General features: G+C 37.3%; 1 protein-coding gene across 1 annotated transcript in view; it reads right to left on the bottom strand.

Moving 5' to 3' along the window:
• Positions 1-5694, bottom strand: part of LOC106873026 (uncharacterized) — a 30433-nt gene extending 24739 nt beyond the window's left edge. Inside the window, exon 1 of the mRNA XM_014920229.2 lies at positions 5277-5694. The gene's annotated coding sequence lies outside the window, so the exon portion shown is untranslated. The remainder of the gene's footprint in view (positions 1-5276) is intronic.
• Between the last annotated feature and the right edge of the window lie 1858 nt (positions 5695-7552).

Below are 7552 nucleotides of genomic sequence, written 5' to 3'. Positions count from 1 at the left end.
TATATATATATATATATTATTTAAAAGCAGCAGCTGCTTTTAAATAAAGCATATTACTCTACCTCTGGTATTTGAGTACTCTCTTTTCCACCTTGTTGCACATTTATGTGCTTACTCTGGTATATATATATATACATACGACGGGCTTCTTTCAGTTTCCATCTATCAAATCCACTCACAAAGCTTTGGTTGGCTCGAGGCTATAGTAGAAGACACTTGCCCAAGGTGCCACGCAGAGGGTCTGAACTCAGAACCATGTGGTTGGTAAGCAAGCTACTTACCGCATAGCTATTCCTGCGTCTATCATTAATTTTTTTTCAATTGCATGGCACCAAACCTGTTTGCATCTTTAGATGCAAAAACTTGTTTCTTCATGTTTCTGCTTGAGACTTGGGTGCAGCTTATATAAATTAAAGAAAAGCATAATAATAATAATAATAAGACCAGCCAGGAACAACTGACATCTTATGCAAGACACCATCAATTATTTTCTACTCTAGGCACAAGGCCACAAATTCTTTTGGGGGGTGGCAGTTGATTATATTGACCCCAGTACGCAACTAGTACTTAATTTATTGACCCTGAAAGGATGAAAGGCAAAGTTGACCTTGGCGGAATTTGAACTCAGAATGTAAAGACAGACGAAATATGACTAAGCATTTCTCCCAGCGTGCTAACCTTTCTGCCAGCTCGCCACCTTAAGACACCATCAATTCAATAATACAACCCAAACAAAACAATCCACGAATAGGAGACATACTCTATACAGTAAATATCCAATAAAATGATTCCCACAACATGTACTTCACAGGCTGGATACTCAACAGAAAAACACTACTCACATTACACACACAGCCAGGACCAGATTAAGACCCATTGAGGCCCTAAGCGCTTAAAAGATTTCAGTGCCCCATAAAAGATTATGTAATTCAAAATATAAAAAATAACAAACCATAAAATAAATTTTTATTTTTCACTATGAAACAAAACAGTAATTGAGAAAATAAAGTTTATTTTTGTATACTTCCACTTTATTTATATTTGAAAAGTTTCCTCTTACATTTTTGAATTGAAAAGTCTTTGATCAGATCAAAGGTAACACATCTGCATCTATACTCAGTAGAGAAGAAGGCATCCCAAATATCATTTTAGCAAGTTTAAAGTAATTTCTTTTGTGCCGTAAACCATTTACTATTTCTGTATTGCCCCCTTCTTCGCTTGATGTCCTAAGCATATGCTTATTTTGCTTAATGGTTAATCCAGTGCTGTTCACAACACACAATGCAATCACTAATACAACAAAAGACAGGAACCAGTCCCCATTATGAAACAAACGGATATTATACAATGCCAGGAAGAGTTTGCATGACACCAACAAGAAAAACGAACATACAATGCTGCACATATCTCAGCAACCTGGAGGTGTAGCAAGTAATGCAGTAGAAATTTGCCTGAAACAACCAAATATTGAACAATTATCATCATCATCTTAACGCCAACCACTCCGAGAGTGTAGTGGGTGCTTTTTACGTGCCACTGGCACAGGAGCCAGTCAGGCGGGCCTGGCATCAATCACGTTTGGATCGTGCTTTTTACATGCCACCAGCATGGGAGCCAGTCATGGGGTACTGGCATCGGCCATGTTTGGATGGTGCCTTTTACTTGCCACCGGCACAGGAGCCAGTTAGGCAAACCTGGAATTGACCACATATAATAATAATCCTTTCTACTATAGGCACAAAGCCAGCGATTTTGCAGGAGAGGATAAGTCAGTTACATTGACTCTTGTACTTGACTGATACTTATTTTATCCACAAGGGATGAAAGGTAAAGTCAAACTCAGAACATAAGTTGAACTCAGAACATTACAATCCACAAACACAAGACACTCTATACAGTAGACATCCAATGAAATAAACAATCACCACAACAGGTACTCTACCTAAAAGAAGAACACAGCTCACATTACACACACAATACAAACCATACAAACCTTAATACAACAAAAGACTGCAATCAGACCCTATAACAATGCTGGTAAGAGTTTACACTCCCCGCAACAACAAAAATGAACATACAATGCTGCACGCACCTCAGCAACATGGAAGTGTAGTAGGTGGTGCAGTAGAAATTTGCCAGAAACTATCAAATGTTGAACATTAATAATAATAATCATTTCTTATTTCTTTATTGCCCACAAGGAGCTAAACATAGAAGGGACAAACAAGGACAGACAAATGGATTAAGTCAATTACATCAACCCCAGTGTGCAACTGGTACTTAATATATTGACCCTGAAAGGATGAAAGGCAAAGTCGACTTCGGCAGAATTTGAACTCAGAACGTAACGGCAGACGAAATACCGCTAAGCATTTCGCCCGGCGTGCTAACGTTTCTGACAGCTCGCCGCCTTAATAATAATCATTTCTACTAAAGGTACAAGGCCTGAAATTTGGAGGGGAGGGGACTAGTTGATTACATCGACCCCAGTGTGTAACTGCTACTTAATTTATTAACCCTGCAAGGATGAAAGGCAAAGTCGACCTTGGCGAAATTTGAACTCAGAACATGAAGACAGAAAATATTGCTAAGCATTTCGCCCAGTGTGCTAACGATTCTGCCAGCTCGCTGCCTTAATAATAACAATCTTCTCTACTAAAGGTACAAGACCTGAAATTTGTCGGGACGGGTCTAATCAATTACATTGACCCCAGTATTTCACTGGCACTTAATTTATCGACCCTGAAAGGATGAAAGGCAAAGTCGACCTCGTTGGAATTTGAACTCAGAACATCATGGCAGACAAAATGCCACCAAGCATCTTGTGCTATAATAATAATAATAATAATAATAATGATAATGATTTCTTTTATTGGCCACAGGGGCCCAGCACAAGGACAACAATATCAAACGACAAACTGCAACACAAAAAAAAAAATGTGGGGTCTACATCAATCAAAGAGAGATACTGCCACATTAAAAGATATAACAAAGGATATATAAATAGAAATTAGAGAAATAAATAAATTCATAAAAAGATAATTAGAATCCCTAATAGTGGGAGGAGTCCACTTAGGATAACTCGAGGTAAATCCCATGCAAAAAATCATGGATTACTCTGTACTCTGTCATCCCTAAGGCATGGGAAAGCACCCTAATAATAATAATAATAATAATCCTTTCTACTATAGGTACAAGGCTTGAAATTTTGAGGGAGGGGTTAAAACAATTATACTGATCCCAGTACTCAACTGGTACTTCATTTATCGACCCTGAAAGGATGAAAGGCAAAGTTGACCTCAGCAGAATTTGAACTCAGAAAGTAAAGACAGACGAACTGCTACTAAGCATTTTGCCCAGCATGCTAACAATACTGCCAGCTTGCCACCTGAATAAAAATACTAAATAATAATAATAATAATAATAATAATAATAATAATAGAGTGTCTTCCATGATAAGTTAACACCCAAGCACCAAAGTTTATAGAGACCCTGTGAGACCTCTGACAACAGGTTGCTGTTCACTCTCACAAAATCAACCAAAGCAAGTAAGACCAACAACAACAACAACAACAACAATAATAATAATAATAATAATAATAATAATAATAATAATAATCCTCTCTAATATAGGCACAAGGCCTGAAATTTTGGAGGAGGGAAGTAGTTGATTACATTGACTCCAGTGTTTCACTGGTACTTAATTTATCGATCCCAAAAGGATAAAAGGCAAAGTCGACCTCAGCGGAATTTGAACTCAGAATGTAAAAAGCTGGAAGAAATGCTAAGAATGTTGCCCAGTATGCTAACGATTCTGCCAGCTCACTGCCTTAAATATTGGTTTCAAGTTTTGGCACAAGGCCAGCAATTTTGGGGGAGGGAGTAAGTCGATTAGATCAACCTCAGGATTCAACTGGTACTTATTTTATTGATCTCAAAAGGATGAAAGGCGAAGTTGACCAAGGCAGAATTTGAACCCAGAACAAAAAGACAGAGAAAATGCTGCTAAGCATTTTTTCCAACACAGTAATAATTCTGCTAGCTCGTCACCTAAATAATAATAATAACAATAATAATAATAATAATAATAATAATAATGATGATGATGATGATAATAATAAACTTTTCTGCTACAGGCACAAGGCCTGGAATTTGTGAGAAGGGGTATAGTCAACCCCAGTATTTGACTAGTACTTATTTTTTTTGACCCTGAAAGGATCAAAAGCAAAGTTGACCCCAGCAGAATTTGAACTCAGAATGTAAAAACAGACAGAATGCCATGAAGCATCTTGCCCAGCATGGTAACGATTCTGCCAACTCACCACTTTAATAATAACAATCCTTTCTACTATAGGCACAAGGTCTAAAATTTTGGGGGAAGGAGTTAAGATGATTACATCAACCCCAGTACTCTACTGGTACTTAATTTATCAACCCCAAAAGGACGAAAGGCAAAGCTGACTCTGGTGAAATTTGAACTCACTGAAAATGGACGGAATGTCGCTAAGCATTTTACCTGGTATGGTAACAATGCTGCCAGTTTGCCACCTTAATAATAATAATAATAATTATAATAATAATAACAACAACAACAATAATAATCCTTTTTATTAAAGGCAGAAAGATTGAAATTTTTGGGGAGGGGACCAGTCGATTATACCAACTCAAGTGTTTCACTGGTACTTATTTTATCAACCCTGAAAGGATGGAAAGCAAAGTTGACCCTGGCGGAATTTGAACTCACAGCATAAAGACAGATGAAATGCTAAGCATTTTGTCTGGCATGCTTATGATTCTGCCAGCTCAATAATAATAATAATAATAAAGTTATTGTATACAGTGTTCAGGTGTACTACAACTCTTCAGAAATAGTAGCCAAAAAGGCATAAAGAGTACATAGAATAGAAGAGAATAAGTTGCTAAAAAAAGTGGGTGAGAACATCAGGTGTATTTGCTGGCGAATTTCAAGAAGCATGGAAATTTTGAAGGAGGCAGAGTATGATAATAATAATAATAATAATAATAATGATTTCTTTTATTGGCCACAAGGGCCCAAGACATGGACGACAATATCAAAGGACAAATTACAACACACAAAAAAAAAAAAAATGTGGGGTTTACATCAACCAAAGAGAGATACTGCCACATTAAAAGATATAACAAAGGATATATAAATAGAAATTAGAGAAATAAATAAATTACTTTTTTACGTTTAGTGATTTTGTCAATTTGACAAAAACAAGTTTATAAATAAAAGTAAAAAATTCTGTACTTACAGTGTCTAATTTCTTCTTCAAAATCACACAATCGACTGCACAAACATCCCAATCTTGTATGTCAGGGAACTTCCAGGATCTTTAATATTTAATGGTTTCCTGAAGGACTCACACTTCTCTTTGAAAAGTTTAGATGTGAATCATTGATAAACAAAAAATTGTCATAAACAACAATTGAGGAAATGATTTATCCACTAACAACAACAAATCTATTATTCTCTAATTATAGTAATTCAGATGGTAGTGGAATACTAATAATGACATTTTCAATTAACTTTAGTTAAATGGAGAAGGGGACAATATAGTAATTGTTTAGCTGTGAATACTGAATGAACAATAATTTTTATAAGCTTTTTCCTCCTGCAAGGAATTCTAGGAAAATGTGAATATCGTATTTGATGGTATAAAAGATGCATAGACATTTTAGACACACCCCAATTTCAGCAGCACATATTCCGGAAAAAATGTTTTTAGTGCATTAAAGCTTATGGAAGCCCAACTTTGCACACAGGCCTCATGGTGATGGTCTGAGACATATTTTGGAGGAAAGAAATACATCTTATATGCCATAAAAAAATATATATATATATTCAGCAGTATCACTGCCAAGCAGTGTTTAAGCACGTTTTAGGTTAGTTAAAATATGTTTGTGGCATATTTCAACTGCTAAAGGTAAATTCACTGCAGTTACTGTGGAGAAAAAATTCTCTTCTATAGTAAAAAGAGTAAAAACACTACACACACACACACACACACACACACACACACACACACATACATACATACATATATGAGCAAGATCGTTGCCAGTGCCCCTGGACTGGCTCTTGTGCGGGTGGCACATAAAATACACCATTTGAGCGTGGCCGTTGCCAGTACCGCCTGACTGGCCTTCGTGCGGGTGGCACGTAAAAGCACCCACTACACTCTCAGAGTGGTTGGCATTAGGAAGGGCATCCAGCTGTAGAAATTCTGCCAAATCAGATTGGAGCCTGGTGTAGCCATCCGGTTTCACCAGTCCTCAGTCAAATCGTCCAACCTATGCTAGCATGGAAAGCGGACGTTAAACGACGATGATGATGATGATGATGATATATATATATACATGTATATATATATATCAGCAGTGTTAGTGCCAAGCAGTGTTTAGGCATAAACAAACTTTAGGTTAGTTAAGATATGTTTGTAATATATTTCAACTGCTAAAAGCAAATTCACAGCAGTTAACATCATCATCATTTAACATCCATTTTCCATGCTGACATAGGTTGGATGGTTTCACAAGGGTTGGCTAGGTAGATTACTGCACCAGGCTTCACTGTCTGTTTTTGGCAGGGTTTTTTACAGCTGGATGCCCTTCCAAACACCAACCACTTTACAGAATGGACTGAAGGCTTTTTACATGGCATAAGTACCAACGTGGGCTGTTTTGGCATAGTTTTTAGATCTGGATGCTTTTCCAAGCACCAACTACTTTACAGTGTGGACTGGATGCACCAGCATAGGTGTGGTTGCTAAGTAACTTGCAAGACAAAGATTGAAGGAGGTGGCCTTGTGCCAGGTGATGAGAGTTACCATGGAGAAAAAAATTCTCTTATGGCAAAAGATGTAAAAATATCATTTCTGCCCAGTGTTGCCCCCTATCAGATTCCCAGATGCAATATTTTTAGCTTTTTAGCTATTACCAATGGGAAATACAGAAGAGAGGCAACTCTGGACAGATTTAAAGCCAGAGCTTTAAATAAAACACAGTCAACAACATTGACTGAATTGTGCTGTTGGACCACCAGGTTGAGAGAAATTCACTAGTATCAGTACCAAGCAGTGTTTAGGTTTAAGCAAACTTTAGGTTAGTTAAAATATGTTTGTGGTACTGATAGTGCTGAATTTCTCTCAACCTAGTAGTCCAATGTTGTTGACCGTGTTTTAGTTAAAACAATAGTTTAAAATCTGGCCAGAGTTACCTCTCTTCATTGTTTCCAATTGATAATGACTAAAGAGCTAGAAATGTTCAATCTGGGAATCCAACAGAGGGCAACACTGGACAGAAACAGTGTTTAAGGCGGCGAGCTGGCAGAAACGTTAGGTATTTTATCTGCCGCTACATTCTGAGTTCAAATTCCGCCGAGGTCGACTTTGCCTTTCATCTGTTCGGGGTTGTTAAACTAAGTACCAGTTACGCACTGGGGTCAATGTAATCGACTTAATCCGTTTGTCTGTCCTTGTTTGTCCCCTCTATGTTTAGCCCCTTGTGGGCAATAAAGAAATAAAAAAGT

The sequence above is a fragment of the Octopus bimaculoides genome, chromosome 1 (genome assembly GCF_001194135.2).
Source record: "Octopus bimaculoides isolate UCB-OBI-ISO-001 chromosome 1, ASM119413v2, whole genome shotgun sequence".
Lineage (NCBI taxonomy): Eukaryota > Metazoa > Mollusca > Cephalopoda > Octopoda > Octopodidae > Octopus > Octopus bimaculoides.
Note: the sequence above shows the minus strand (reverse complement) of the source record. Positions and strands in the feature narration are given on the sequence as shown.